A 16306-nucleotide genomic window follows, 5' to 3' on the forward strand; every position below is an offset into this window, starting at 1 on the left:
AGTGCTGGAAGGAGCTGTGATGTAGGGTGGGGGGTATGTTGGGTTTCCAGACTGGGGCAGAGCCATGAGTGGCCTTAGGCAGGGTGGCTCAGGGGACAGAGGACTTGGAGAAGTGTTGGGAGGTGCTGGCAGCTGTGTGGTGGGAGGCCAAGCCTTGAGATGATTGGAGATGTGCTGTCAAGTAAGCCTTGGCAGGACTTGGTGAGGGTTGGCTGGAGGATGGAGGCGGGATTCCTGACCAAGCTCCTAGGCCCCATCCCGGGGCCCTCTGGGTGAGAGGGGGGCAAAGACTTAGGAATGTGCCATGTGAAGGGTAAGGTTCCTCCCACATGTCCTGATGGGAACACCTGGAGGGCAGGACAGAGGTCCGGGCACAGGGATGGTATTTCAGGTCTGGAGCTGGTGATCAGAGGCAGAGGCATTCTTAAGGACACACCTACTGGGATGTGAGGGAGGTGGAGGGCATGGATGGTTGGAGCAGAGAAGGCCCTGCTGAAGAGGGTGTAGTCAGTGGTGCAGTCAGGGGAGGTGGCAGTAGAGGGTGGCCATTGGGTTTGGCAGGTGGAGGTCATCAGTGCCTTGACATGTGTCCATGGAAAGCAGAGGGGACTAGAGTAGATCTGGGGCATTTTCCCTTACCCAGGACTTTATGGTAGGGGCCTGCCTGCTGGTGCCGAAGCTCTTCTTCCTCTGTAGGGACTAAGCCCCTGAGCACACTGGGTGACACAAGCTGAGCACCTCACAGAGTGGACATGTGGACTCCAGGCAGGCAAAGACCCTCGAAAGGGGGCCTGTGGCCATGTGGGGAAGGGAGGAGTCCAGGTGGGCGTAGTTCTGGCCTCAGGAAGCTACACCTGGACTTGTCCAGCTGGGCACACAGAGACTGTGTGTGTGCCCTAGAGACAGCATCCTCTGGGTACGGTTGGCATCCAGACCTGACATGGTTACCACCATCACCTCTCCGCTATAAACTGATCTGGCTCGAGTCGCCCTAGCTCTGTGAGTGGCGGTACCCCATGCCACAGGGTCTGCAAGGAAGCCTGATTGCCAGCGCAGGAAAGTGAGCGCCTGTGCAATGGGGACAAGGAAGGAGAGCTCTGGAGAGAGAAGGGCCCAGCTGTCTCCTCTTCTTCCTCTCAACACCGTCTCTGAGCCTCAGCAATCTCATCCTTATAAAGGGGCCATGACAGCAGCTGCCTCAGAGGGGTGCTCAGGAGTATAGTTAACACATACGAGACAAACTTAAAATATGCCCCACTCAGAGAGGGCACCCTGTGTGCTGCCTTTAAGGTCATTCCTACAGGCCAGGATACTGAAGCATAGAGGGTAACACTGCAGGGGGCTCCGGCAGCTGTCCTTTCTCCCAGACTTGGGTTGCCAGAATGTGCTCGGTACCTGATCATGGTATTGGGCCATCTGTGAGGGAGTGCCATCAAGTGCACTGGGCTGAAGCCTTGGCCCTTTTAGAATGATCAGGATTTCCAGACCACACTATGAAGGTAGCAGATGTCACATGCTGGGAAAGGCCTCTGGTTAAGTAGCTAGATCCTTAGCACCATGGAGGGCTTTCCATTCCTCGTGTGATTCAAGCGGAACTCCTTCCCAACTGTGGACTGGACTGGAATGGGCTTCCCTTTTTTTTTTTTTAATTTTTTTTTATTTTAATGTTTTTTTTTATTATATTATGTTAGTCACCATACAGTATACTGCTGGATTCTGATGTAAAGTTCGATGATTCATTAGTTGTGTATAACACCCAGTGCACCATGCAATACGTGCCCTCCTTAATACCCATCACCAGTCTATGCCATTCCCCCACCCCCCTCCCCTCTGTAGCCCTCAGTTTGTTTCTCATAGTCCATAGTCTCTCATGTTTCATTCCCCCTTCTGATTACCCCTCTTTCTTTATCCCTTTCTTCCCCTACTGATCATTCTAGTTCTTATGTTCCATAGATGAGAAAAATCATATGATAATAGTCTTTCTCTGCTTGACTTATTTCCTTTAGCATTATCTCCTCCAGTGCCGTCCATGTTGCAGCAAATGTTGAGAACTCGTTCTTTCTGATAGCTGAGTAATATTCCATTGTATATGTGGACCACAACTTTTTTTTTTTATTAATAATGATTTTTTATTATATTATCTTAGTCACCATACAGTACATCCCCGGTTTTCGATGTAAGGCTCGATGATTCATTAGTTTGGACCACAACTTCTTAATCCAGTCATCTGTTGAAGGGCATCTCGGCTCCTTCCACGATTTAGCTATTGTGGACATTGCTGCTATGAACATTGGGGTGCATATGGCCCTTCTCTTCACTACGTCTGTATCTTTGGGGTAAACACCCAGTAGTGCCATGGCTGGGTCATAGGGTAGCTCCATTTTTAACTTTTTGAGGGACCTCCACACTGTTTTCCAGAGTGGCTGTACCAACTTGCATTCCCACCAACAATGTAGGAGGGATCCCCTTTCTCCACATCCTCTCCAGCAATTGTTTCTTGCCTTGTCAATTTTTGCCATTCTAACTGGTGTAAGGTGGTATCTTAGTGTGGTTTTAATTTGAATTTCCCTGATGACTAATGATTTTGAATATTTTTTCATGTGTCTGTTAGCCATTTGTATGTCTTCATTGGAAAAGTGTCTGTTCATATCTTCTGCCCATTTTATGATTTGTTTATTTGTTTCTCGCGTATTGAGTTTGAGAAGTTCTTTGTAGATCTTGGATACCAGTCCTTTATCTGTAGTGCCATTTGCAAATATCTTCTCCCATTCTGTGGGCTGCCTCTTAGTTTTTCTGACTGTTTCCTTGGCTGTGCAGAAACTTTTTATCTTGACGAAGTCCCACAAGTTCATTTTATCTTTTGTTTCTCTTGCCTTTGGAGATGTGTCATGAAAGAGTTTGCTTTGGCCGATGTCCTAGAGGTTGCTGCCTATGTTCTCCTCTAGGATTTTGATGGATTCCTGTCTCACATCGAGGTCTTTCATCCATTTGGAGTTTATCTTTGTGTATGGTGTGAGATAGTGGTCAAGTTTCATTCTTTTGCATGTAGCTGTCCAATTTGCCCAGCACCATTTATTGAAGAGACTGTCTTTTTTCCACCGGATGTTCTTTCCTGCTTTATCAAAGATTAGTTGCCCAAAGAGCCGAGGGTCCATTTCTGGGTTCTCTATTCTGTTCCATTGGTCTATGTGTCTGTTTTTGTGCCAGTACCATGCTGTCTTTGTGATCACAGCTTTGTAGTACAGCTCGAAATCCGGCATTGTGATGCCCCCAGCTTTGTTTTTCCTTTTCAACAGTTCCTTGGAGATTCGGGGCCTTTTCTGTTTCCATACAAATTTAAGGACTATTTGTTCCAGTTCTTTGAAAAATGTCCTCGGTATTTTGATCGGGATAGCATTGAAAGTGTAGATTGCTCTGGGTAGCATGGACATTTTAACTATGTTAATTCTTCCGATCCATGAGCATGGAATATTTTTCCATCTTTTTGTGTCTTCTTCAATGTCTTTCAAGAGTGATTTGTAGTTTCTAGAATATAGATCCTTTATGTCTCTGGTTAAGTTAATTCCAAGGTAACGTATGGTTTTTGGTGCTATTGTAAATGGGATGGATTCCCTAATTTCACTTTCTTCAGTCTCATTGTTCGTGTATAGAAATGCAACTGATTTCTGAGCATTGATTTTGTATCCCGCCACGTTACTGAATTGCTCTATAACTTCTAATAGTTTGGGCGTGGCTTCTTTTGGGTTTTCCATATAGAGTATCATGTCATCTGCGAAGAGAGACAGTTTGACTTCTTCTTTGCCGATTTGGATACCTTTTACCCTTTTTGTTGCCTGATTGCTGTTGCAAGGACTTCTAGTACTATGTTGAATAATAATGGTGAGAGTGGGCATCCTTGTCCTGTTCCTGATCTTAAGGGAAAGGCTTCTAGCTTTTCCCCATTGAGAATGATATTTGCTGTAGGCTTTTCATAGATGGCTTTTATGAGATTGAGGAATGTACCCTCTATTCCTACACTCTGAAGGGTTTTAATCAGGAAAGGATGCTGTATTTTGTCAAATGCTTTTTCTGCATCAATTGAGAGGATCATATGGTTCCTGAGTCTTTTCTTGTTGATATGACGTATCACACTGATTGATTTGCGAATGTTGAACCATGCTTGCATCCCAGAGATGAATCCCACTTGGTCATGATGGATAATCCTTTTAATGTACTGTTGGATTCTATTAGCCAGGATCTTGTTGAGGATTTTGGTGTCCATATTCATCAGGGATATCAGTCTGTAATTCTCCTTTTTGTTGGGGTCTTTGCCTGGTTTGGGGATCAAGGTAATACTGGCCTCATAGGATGAGTTTGGTAGTTTTCCTTCTGTTTATATTTTTTGAAACAGCTTTGGGAGAATAGGTATTATTTCTTCTTTGAATGTTCAGTAGAATTCCATGGGGAATCCATCAGGCCCTGGGGTCTTGTTTTTCAGAACCTTTTAATCACTGCTTCAATCTCTTCATAGTTAATTGGTCTGCTTAAAAAATCAATTTCTTCCTGTTTCAGTCTTGGTAGTTTATAGGTTTTCAGGAAGGCCTCCATTTCTTTCGGGTTGTTTAATTTATTGGCATAAAGCTGTTGATAAAAGTTTCTAATGATCCTTCCTATTTCATTGGTGTTGGTTGTTACCTCTCCCTTTTCATTCATACTTTTATTAATTTGGGTCCTTTCTCTATTCTTTTGAATAAGTCTGGCCAGTGCTTATCGATCTTATTTATTCTCTCAAAGAACCAGCTTCTAGTTTTGTTGATCTGCTCTACTGTGCTCCTTGTTTCTAATTCATTGATCTCTGCTCTAATCTTGATCAACTGCTTTCTCGTGTGTGGGTTAGGCCTGTACTGTTCCTGTTCCAGCTTCTTGAGGTGAGAATATAAAAACTGCATTTTAGATTTTTCTATTTTTTTGAGTGAGGCTTGGATGGCTATGTATTTTCCCCTTAGGACTGCCTTTGCAGTGTCCCATAGGTTTTGGACTGTTGTGTTTTCATTCTCGTTGGTCTCCATAAACTGTTTAAATTGATTTTTGATTTCCTGGTTTACGCAATCATTCTTGAGCAAGATGGTTCTTAGTTTCCAAGTGTTTGAGTTCCTTCCAAATTTTTCCTTGTGTTTGAGTTCCAGTTTCAAACCATTGTGGTCTGAGAATATGCAGAGAAATATCTCAGACTTTCAGTATCAGTTAAGGTCTGTTTTGTGACCCAATATATGATCTATTCTGGAGAACGTTCCATGTGCGTTAGAAAAGAATGAGTATTCTGTTGTTCTGGGGTGTATTGGTCTATCTGGTCTAGTATGGCATTCAAAGCTCTTGTTTCTCTGTTGATTTCCTGCTTAGGTGATCTGTCTATTGCTGATAGTGGAGTGTTGAGGTCCCCTAGTATTAACTTATTTTTATCTGTATGTCTCTTTATTCTGGTTAAGAGTTGGCTTGTGTATCTTGCTGCTCCTCCGTTGGGGGCATATATATTTATAATTGTCATATCCACTTGTTGGATACATCCTTTAGGAATAATATAGTGTCTTTCTGTCTGTGAGAGACAAATCTGAACAAGGAAAGACCAGAGGCCGATTTCAGCCAAATAGGTAGTTTTGAGATGGCAAAGATCAGGGCTTACTTTCAACATGTGTTAATGCAGTTTGCCTGTTGAACCTCACCGATTTCTCTTTAAGAATGAAATACTGCTAAGACGCTATTAAAAACAGAGTTGTGAAAGAAGGAAGTAAGACTGAGAGAGTCACTCACATAGAGTTGAAAAGACATGGAGGAGGTGGGGTTTATGCACATCTCCTGTTTCAGTTCCATGTAATGGAAGATCCAGGGGTTGATGAGTGAGAACACACTTCCAATGTGAAAGAAGATTCCAGGAGGAGTAAGCATTGCTAAGACAGTCCTGCAAAATGTAGTTGAAATAGGGTTGATGCACATCTTCTGTTTTGGTTCTGGGAGCAGCATGAACTTTGGACTTTTGTCAGTAGTTGCAAATGATCACTGACCTCTGGGCCACCTCCAGGACCACATCCTCCTGCTTTGGTCTGAAATAGACATCATGGAACACCTGGTAGCCAAACCGCCATCCATGCATTAGTTTAAGGTCTGCTCGCAGCAATCCTAATTCTTTCCCAGCTTGTGCAACCCTGTGATTTTGACCTCTTTGAGCCTGCACTCCCTGCTGGCAGTGGGGAGCACACTTTCAGTTTGGGGGTGACTCTTTTTTTTTTTTTAAGATTTTATTTATTTATTTGACAGAGAGAGAGACAACCAGCAGCCAGCGAGAGAGGGAACACAAGCAGGGGGAGTGGGAGAGGAAGAAGCAGGCTCCCAGAAGAAGAGCCTGATGTGGGGCTCGATCCCAGAACGCCGGGATCACGCCCTGAGATGAAGGTAGACGCTTATCAACTAAGCCACCCAGGCGCAGCATGGGGGTGAGTCTGTGTCTCCCAGAGTGCAATCCCTAAGACCTGAACTCAAAGCTGTACTTGTTTTACAGACGGTTCTTCTTGGCTCACATTCCTTGGCCTGGTGGGTAGGATGCAACGCGTCTGACCTCTGCGTCTTCGCCGCCGGTTCCAGTGAGATAGGCACAAGAATGGTACACCCTGTCATCTCCCCGGTGGTTTTTCATCACAGTGGTAAGTTGTCTTGGTTCTGAATCTCCCACCAGGGTTGAGGTTCAGGCCTTTATTTGGATGTCGTCTTTTGGTGGTTTCTGTCTTTACATCTGAGGGGAAAAGATACCTTCTTCTCGACTATGACATTGGAGACACGTCCTTAAAAAGAAAATACACAGTTGGTTCTTTGGGGAAAAGTCCTTAGTAGTACAAATTTAGGAAGTTCTGCAAGTCCCTGCCCCACACAAAAACTCTGAACCAGAGGTTGCTTCTGTTCGCGGAATCCTGAGTTATTGCAGGTTTACCTCATAAATAGACATTCTCTCTATGATGGTCTTTCTGCCAACATTTTCTTTTTAGGGCCATTCATCTAGAGCAAAGAGTATGAGGCACCTTCACAAATGGATCTCTGACCTGATGTGCTTTGTCTTTTTTGAGGAGGTGCAGAGGAAGAGAGAGAGAATCTTAAGCAGGCTCCACACCCAGTGCAGAGGCTGACACGGGGCTCAGTCTCACCACCCTGAAATCATGACCTGAGTCAAAATCAAGACTTGGCCACTTAACTGATAGAGCCACCCAGGGATCCCCGGACGTGATTTGTCTTTATAGGAAGGAGCATATGTACCCCCTCCTATCCTAACACCTTCTGAGTATGGGACTATTTGCATTCTTCCATGTCTGCAGTGGTCTTATACCTTCTCAGTCTCAGGGATATCTATCTGTTCTTGGTGGGGGGAGATAAACACTTGGCTAGAACTTTCTCATATAGGGGGATGAAGGGCTCACTGGCTGACTCTGAAAAGTAGAGATTTTCCTGGCCTAGTACACACAGTTCTTCCAGAGCAGCACTTTTGTTAAAGGTGAAATTAATTTGGAGGCCCCTGGGTGGCTCAGTTGGTTAAGTACCTGTCTCTCCTTCTCCCTCTGCCCCCCACCCCAACTGCTCTTGCTCATTCTCTCTAGCTCGCTCTTTTGCAAATAAAGAAAAGAAAATTCTTTTTAAAACATTAAATTACTTTGTAAGTCCTTTCTAATTTATAAGGTCAATATTAGTAGAATTAATGAAATGTGACAGGTTAATCACAGATCATGAGTTTGTTTAACCTTGTTTCCATTCATTCTTGAAATCTCTATATAGCCAAACATTAATGTTCTGCTTAACATACATCACCATGTCTTCTACTTTACATTTCTTTTCTTTTTTTTAAATTTTTCATTATGTTATGTCACCATACAGTACATCATTAGTTTTTGATGTGGTCTTCCATCATTCATCGTTTGCATATACCCAGTGCTCCATGCAATACATGCCCTCCTTAATACCCATCACCGGGGGGCGCCTGGGTGGCTCAGTCGTTAAGCGTCTGCCTTTGGCTCAGGGCGTGATCCCAGGGTGCTGAGATCGAGCCCCACATCAGGCTCCTCTGCTGGGAGCCTGCTTCTTCCTCTCCCACTCCCCCTGCTTGTGTTCCCTCTCTCGCTGTCTGTCTCTCTCCCTGTCAAATAAATAAATAAATAAAATCTTAAAAAAAAAAAAAACCATCACCAGGCTAGCCTATCCCCCACCCCTCCCCTCTGAAACCCTCAGTTTGTTTCTCAGAGTCCATAGTCTCTCATGGATCCTTTCCCCCTCTGTTATCCGCCCCCCTTCATTTTTCCCTTCCTTCTCCCAACGATCTCCCTGCTATTGCTTATGTTTCACTAATGAGTGAAACCATATGATAATTCTCTTTCTCTGCTCGACTTATTTCACATAGCATAATCTCCTCCAGTCCCGTCCGTGTTGCTGCAACTGTTGGGTAATCATTCTTTCTGATGGCTGAGTAATATTCTATTGTATATAAATGTACCACATCTTCTTTATCCATTCATCTGTTGAAAGGCATCTCGGCTCCTTCCACAGTTTGGCTATTGTGGACAATGCTGCTATGAACATTGGGGTGCATATGGCCTTTCTCTTCACTACGTCTGTATCTTTGGTGTAAATACCCAGTAGTGCAATTGCTGGGTCATAGGGTAGCTCTACTTTTTGAGGGACCTCCACACTTTTTTCCAAAGTGGCTGTCCCAACTTGCATTCCCACCAACAGTGTAAGAGGGATCCCCTTTCTCCACATCCTCTCCAACATTTGTTGTTTCTTGCCTTATCCATTTTTGCCATTCTAACTGGCGTAAGGTGGTATCTCAGTGCGGTTTTGATTTGTATTTCCCTGATGGGTAATGATTTTGAACATTTTTTTTTTGTGTTAGCCATTTATATGTCTTCATTAGAAAAGTGTGTTCATATCTTCTGCCCATTTTTTGATTTGATGATTTGTTTCTCCTTTATTGAGTTTGAGAAGTTCTTTATAGATCTTGGATACCAGCCTTATATCTGTATTTTCATTGCAAATATCTTCTCCTATTCCGTGGGCTGCCTCTTTGTTTTGTTGAATGTTTCCTTTGCTGTTCAGAAACTTTTTATCTTGATGAAGACCCAAAAGTTTATTTTTTCTTTTGTTTCCCTTGCCTTTCGAGATGTGTCCTGAAAGATTTTGCTGTGGCCGATGTCGAAGAGGTTACAGCCTATGTTCTCCTCTGTGATTTTGTTGGATTCCTGTCTCACATCGAGGTCTTTCATCCATTTGGAGTTTATCTTTGTATATGGTGTGAGAGGGTGGTCAAGTTTCATTCTTCTGTATATAGCTGTCCAATTTTCCCAGCCCCATTTATTGAAGAGACTGTCTCTTTTCCACTGGATTTTTTTCCTGCTTTCTCAATGATTAGTTGACCATAGAGCCGAGGGTCCATATCTGGGGTCTCTTTTCTGTCCCATTGGTCTGTGTGTCTTTTTTTCTGCCAGTAGCATGCTGTCTTGGTGATCACAGCTTTGTAGTATAGCTTGAAATCAGGCAATGTGATGCCCCCAGCTTTGTTTTTATTTTTCAACATTTCCTTGGCTGTTCGGGATCTTTTCTGGTTCGACACGAATTTTAGAATTGTTTGTTCCAGCTCTTTGGAAAAATGTCACTTGTATTTTGATTGGGATGGCGTTGAAAGTGTAGATTGCTCTGGGTAGCATAGACATTTTAACTATGTTTATTCTTCCAACACGTGAGCATGGAGTGTTTTTCCATCTTTTTGTGTCTTCGTCAATGTTTTCATCAGTGTTCTGTAGTTTCTAGAGTATAGATCCTTTACCTCTCCAGTTATGTTTATTCCAAGATATCTTATGGTTTTTGGTACTAGCGTAAATGGAAACGATTCCCTAATTTCTCTCCTTCAGTCTCATTGTTCATGTATAGAAATACAACTGATTTCTGAGCATTGATTTTGTATCCTGCCACATTACTGAATTGTTGTATGAGGTCTAGTAATTTGGGGGTGGAGACTTTTGGGTTTTCCATATAAAGTATCATATCATCTGCGAAGAGTGAGAGTTTGACTTCTTTGCAGATTTGAATACCTTTTATTCTTTTTGTTGTTGTTGTCTGATTGCTTTTGCTAGGACTTCTATACTATCTGGAATAATAGTGGCAAGAGTGGGCATCCTTGTTGTGTTCCTGATCTTAAGGGAAAGGCTCTCAGCTTTTCCCCATTGAGAATGATATTCCCTGCAGGCTTTTCATAGATGGTTTTTATGAAATTGAGGAATATACCCTCTATCCCTACACTCTGAAGGGTTTTATTCAGTAAAGGATGCTGTATTTTGTTAAGTGCTTTCTCTGCATCAATCGAGAGGATCGTATGGTTCTTGTCTCTTCTCTTATTAATGTGATCTATCACACTGATCGATTTGTGAATGTTGAACCATCCTTGCATCCCAGGGATGAATCCCACTTGGTCATGATGCACAATCCTTTTAATGTACTCTTTGGATACTATTACCATTGGATCTTGTTGAGAATTTTGGCATCCATATCCATCAGGGATATCGGTCTGTAATTCTCCTTTTGTTGGGGTCTTTGCCTGGTTTTGGGATTAAAGTAATCCTGACCTCATGGAATGAGTAGAGGGCAGGCCACCCTGAAGTCTGTCACTTTGGCATATTATTTTGAATTAAACTTTACTTTGAAGAAAACTTTCAGTACAAGAAGGCACTCTGATTGTCCTGCTTTGTCTCTTGAAAACAAGAAATAAATCTCCCATGTGAAAGGGACCTTCCCTGTACCAGGAGGTAAACAGACATCCTTGTCACCAGAGATAGGGAATTCAGGGCTGAGGAATCTGTGTAAACAAACTTGTACTTTTACTAATTTACTATGACCCCAGCCCAAATTCTGTTTAGAATTTCTTACTAATTGAAGCACTGAAACATAAGTTTTCTTTGTCTTGTCAATTCCTCACAGATTTACTGTCTCTTTGTCTAAAAAGCATGAAAATTGCCTGCCTTGGTCTCAATTTCATTATTGGGCCTCCACATGTACATAATTAAACTTTGGGTTTTTTCTCCTGTTAATCTGTTTCATTCTGATTTAATTCTTAGACCAGCTAGAAGAATCTTATAGGGTTAAGAAAAATCATTACTCCCCAACATGCCCAAATCAGATATTCACACATTCCCAAATCAGATATTCACACATTCATTCCAAAACAGCATGTACTGAATCCCTTTACTAGGTGATGTCTATATAAACACTAAGATGACATGATTAGACATGTGAAAACAGTCACTGCCTCTGCTTAAAGTAAATATCACCTCCTAACTTAGCAGTAATTGATTGAGAATGATTTAGAGCAGTTGTTAAGAGACTTTGCATCCAGACCACCTGGGAGTAAATCCTGGCTTTGCCATTTATTGTTGTCAACAATTCAGGCAAGTTATTGAATACTCTTTGGGTCCTGGCTTTTGTTGTTGTTTTTTTCCTTGTCTGTAACGTAGGACTAGTAATAGTATCTGCCTTGCAGGAATGTTGTAAGATGTAAATGTATTAACTCACATAATTGGTTAAATAGTGCCTGATACATAATAAACACTCACTAAACATTAACTATCGTAATTATTATTAATTAACATTAAAATGGATTTCAGATGCATATAACATAATAATGATAGGTGATGTCATCACCAGCTAGACCCCAAGACCTGAGCTTTACTGACCACCTCCTTGTACTCACTAACGTTTGTCTTACATTTTTCCTTAAGCTCTTCTCTCTGGCTCACCTCTTAACTTAAGCAAATTAAACCCAAAACCACCCACACTTGATGGCAACTGCCCTGACAAGACCTCCCTCCAGCCCAAACAGCCCAGACCATTTTGAGGGTAACCCCCAACTAACCCCTGTGCAGATAGACCATGGAGTGACCTCTAGAATAACTGACAGCTACCTTTACCTCATTATAATACTAAACTCTCTGCCCATGGAGGAGCCTCAGCCTCATTTACATAACATATGATGTCCATATAGGCATATCTCCTTTAGGCACATGCATGGCCTTATGCACACCTCTACATACAATAACAAGCTTCCCTATCTATTCTTCCTAACCCTAAATAAAAGGAACTCCTTCACCCTTGCTGAGGCAGTCATGGCTTTGGAAGTTATTCCCTGTGATCTCCTTATTTGCTGCAACTCCCTCTGGTGTATTTGTGACCCAACAAGGTACAAACTCATGTAGGTTCAGTTACAATGTGGAATTGTCTACAATCTCTAGACATAACATACTTCATTTTAAAGCTCCATTTGCCTTTCCAAGAAATGAACTCTTGAACTGGGATAGAAGTGGCAAATGTTTGATGAGCAGTTGCTCATAAAATTTCAACAGACCAACTGATATTCAGATCATATGATAACAGTAAAGTGAATTAATACATACCAGGGACAGTTTCATTTGATAATACCAATAAAATAATCAGGTAAAAATCAGAAGCAGCTCAACTGGTCAGCACCTAATTAGCAGGGTTTTTTTTCCTCTTCTCTTCTTTATCTAAATTATGTAATTAGCCTTCCTTCTTTCTCATAAAAACCCCTTGCTTTCCCTACTTGAACAGGACATTTTTCTGGTTTCTCCAGAATCTGTGCTTCCCCAAACTGCAGTTCTGAGACTCCAAGTAAAGGTCTTTGTTCTTTTTCAGTTTCATCTCCTTTTCTCCCTTGACAATGAAAAATAAAAAAATCAGAAAATAAATAATGTATACAATATCATCATAACAAAGAGAACAATCTTATGTGTGAAAGAAATTTTATGTTGGAAAAAATGAAGCAAAATGTTTAAAAGGGGTTGTTGGAGTGGGAAGTCTATATTGCGAAGATTTTTCCCCAAAAAATAAAATTTTAATTTATTAATAAATTGTAATTTTTAAATGTGTTTTAAGAAAATAGAAACTGTACTTGCCGACCTATACCTAAAATAATAAAGCTATTTCCCGTTAAAGGGAAAATCAGATTTTTTAAGGTATACATTCTCTGTACTTCCAGTTCCCCTTAAAGTTGATCATATTGATCCGCATTGTACTTTGCTCGAGTCGATACAGTGTACCTCGTGCTGCAGCGTATAGAGAAGGAAGGAAAAGTGGCTTGAAACTTAATGACATGTAACAGCCTGAATTCCTAATGCAAACTTGGTCGATCTCTGATACCCAAAAGACCATCTGTCTCCCTTTAATGTCTTGGATAACCATCTATATGTTTCGGATTTATCACTCTGGACCTAATGCATTTGCCAAATACATGAATATTTAAATATCTAAAAATGATCACATCAACAGAAAAGTGACAGATTTATAGCTGTGTGTTTTTTCCTTTGGTTACGCATTGCCATACACTGGTGCTGGCGACTTGTGGGAATTCAAATTAATTTCACCTGGAGGGATAAGGACCCCAAATGAAAGAACTTTCATAATAGAAACAGCCAGCACTTGTGGAGTGCTTATGATGTCCTATGCCCCAGGCTCTGTGTTTGACATATCTCATTTCATCCTCATAACAGCTCCATGAGATATGAAATTCCCCTGTGATATAGTGATTAAGTATTTATTTGTTCTTCATCCCAGTTTCCCCACCACAAACCTCCTAAAACCTTCTGAATTTCCTAAGTGATAAGAGAACCATAAAGATGGGGCACCTGGGTGGTTCAGTCAGTTAAGTGTCTGCCTTCAGCTGAGGTCATGATCGCAAGGTCCTGGGATTGTCCTGGGATGGAGCCCCGCATCAGGCTCCCGCAAAGCAGGGAGCCTGCTTCTCCCTCTCTCTCTGTCTGCAGCTCCCCCTGCTTGTGCTCTCTCTCTGTCAAATAAATAAATAAAATCTTAAAAAAGAGAGAGTCATAAAGATGTCTTTTTTTTTTAAGATTTTATTTATTTATTTGACAGACAGAGAGACAGCCAGCGAGAGAGGGAACACAAGCAGGGGGAGTGGGAGAGGAAGAAGCAGGCTCCTAACAGAGGAGCCTGATGTGGGGCTGGATCCCAGGACTCCAGGATCATGCCCTGAGCTGAAGGCAGCAGCTTAAGGACTGCGCCACCCAGGCGCCCCTAAAGATGTCTTTTGTTATTCATCACAAGCCCTTTTCAACCACACTTCAGTTTATGTTAATGAGGTAACTCTTGGAAACCCAAAAGAATGGGGACTGGTTGCCGGAGGAAACAATGATATGATTGGAGGCCTGGAACTTCCAGTCCCATCCCTCAGGCTTTGGGGAGGAGAGAAGGGCTGAAGATTGACTTAATGACCAATGGTCAATGATTTAATCAGCCATGCCTATTCAATGAAGCCTCCATAAAACCCCACAAGCACAGAGTTTGGAGCACTTCTGGGTTGGTGAACACAAGGAGATGCAGGGAGAGTGGTGTCCCAGAGAGCATGAGAGCTCCGTCCCTTCCCCATATCCTGTCCTGTACATCTCTTACATCTGGCCGTTCCTGGGTTACAGCTTTTTAAATAAACCAGTAGTATAGTACATAAAATGTTTCTGAGTTCTGTGAGTCACTCTAGGAAATAAATGGATCCCAAGGAGGAGTCATTGGGACACCCATCTACAGTTAGTTGGTCCGAAGTCCAGGTGACAACTTGGACTTTCACCTGGCATCTGGAGTCAGGGAGGGCTGTCCTGTAGGACTGCACGCTTAACCTGTGGGATCTGATATTGTCTCCAGGTAGACCACTGGTGTCTAAGAATTGCTTGCTTAGTGGCGTGGAAAAAACACACCACATGTTGGAATTTCTATAAGTATCATCAAGCCCCATTTTACAGGGAAGGAAATTGAAGTTCACAAAACTTAAATGACTTGCTGAGGTCACACAGTCAGGAAGTAACAGACCCAAGACTCAAGCACCTTTCTTCCCAGTGCCAAACCTGAACTTCCTGCCATGGCAGCTGGATGAGGGGGCTTAACAAAGCCACGACATTGCTACTGCTCTGGCTTCTCCATACTTGGTCCCGTGGGGTTAACAGGCAGAGTCTGAGCAACAAGACTGAATCCTGAGGGTGCCTCCACGCAGAATCCCACCAGACCTCTCTCAGGGTGAAAGGTCCCACTTCCTGGGATCTTCCAAAAAAGGCCCTCTGCTTTGCTTTGCTCTTCTCTTCTCTTTTCTTTTCATTTTGTTTTCTTTTCTTATAATAGAATATTGACATCATCCTGAAATGGGATTGGGGTTAGGGTGTGAAAGACTAGGGGAGTTATTCCTAACTAGTACGCAAATAACTGACTCCTAATCATCAAGCCCAACAGCAGAGGAACAGCATGAGAAATATCCAGACCAATGTGCCTCAGCATCAAACCCAGCCAAAGAAATTCAGCCCAGTAAGTCAGATTTCAGGGTCTAAGATGGTCAAAGGCCTGTGAGAACTGAGAGAAAATACACATATGCAACTTTCAGAATAAGAAAGAACAAATGACCAAATGGGCAGACATGCTTTTTTAAAAGTATGTACAACTTTATGCTGATAACGTTGTTAGTATTAACGTCTTTTCTAGCCTGAACTTAGTAAATACTAGTATAGCTAAAATAGAAGCATTCTATGACAGGTATAGTTTAACTTTTTTTTCCCCAAGGTTGAAAAGATGAAAGAATTGGTTGTTCCAGAGCTAAAATTGAAAAAACAGATCCATTCAGTTTTCTTCTTTCCAGGAACTGTCTGCTAGGGCTGAGAGAACCGTTTTTTATGAAACCACCATGTTCTCTTGGAACAACATAACATTAGAGCCAAAAGTTACCTTAGGAGGCAACTGTGCCAAAAGCCTTATTTTCCAAACGAGGAAAGTTGGATGCACTTTTCCAAATTCACTTAGCTAATCAGTGAAGAGCCTCTCAGACAGAATAAATTCAGTGTGTTGGCAAATAAGCCTTTCTCCTGAGTGCTTCCCTAAGAACGCCACTACAATGACCCCATTGTTCCTGCAGTAAGTCGTTAACATGACCACCTTTAAGGGATGACATTCACCCAAGAGATCCACTGATTAACCATCACAACAAAGTGGCTCACACCTCCTGCCTCAGGTGGACTCTAGCACCTCAGAATCTGGAATCTGCTTAAACCCCTGAGCCTCACAAAGCCTGCCTGTGTGACCACGTCACCAACACTGGCTCTCCTCAGTATACGACAAAATCCCTCAGTATACCCGGGATTACGCAAGGTAATGAATATTCAAGTCAGATGTTTTGGGTTACTCTCACTAGAGGGAGCTTCCAAAGACGCAAAGGAAAGGAGGAAACCCCAAGCTTTAAAAT

At 42.4% G+C, this 16306-nt stretch overlaps 1 protein-coding gene across 2 annotated transcripts in view; it reads left to right on the forward strand.

Annotated features, from left to right (window-relative positions):
- Positions 1–5058: 5058 nt before the first annotated feature.
- Positions 5059–16306, forward strand: part of LOC123000566 (uncharacterized) — a 127222-nt gene continuing 115974 nt past the window's right edge. For both annotated transcript variants that reach the window (XM_057309947.1, XM_057309946.1), the window contains exons 1-2: positions 5059–6426; positions 6533–6674. The gene's annotated coding sequence lies outside the window, so the exon portion shown is untranslated. The remainder of the gene's footprint in view (positions 6427–6532; positions 6675–16306) is intronic.

This window comes from Ursus arctos, unplaced genomic scaffold, assembly GCF_023065955.2.
Source record: "Ursus arctos isolate Adak ecotype North America unplaced genomic scaffold, UrsArc2.0 scaffold_10, whole genome shotgun sequence".
Taxonomy (NCBI): Eukaryota; Metazoa; Chordata; class Mammalia; order Carnivora; family Ursidae; genus Ursus; species Ursus arctos.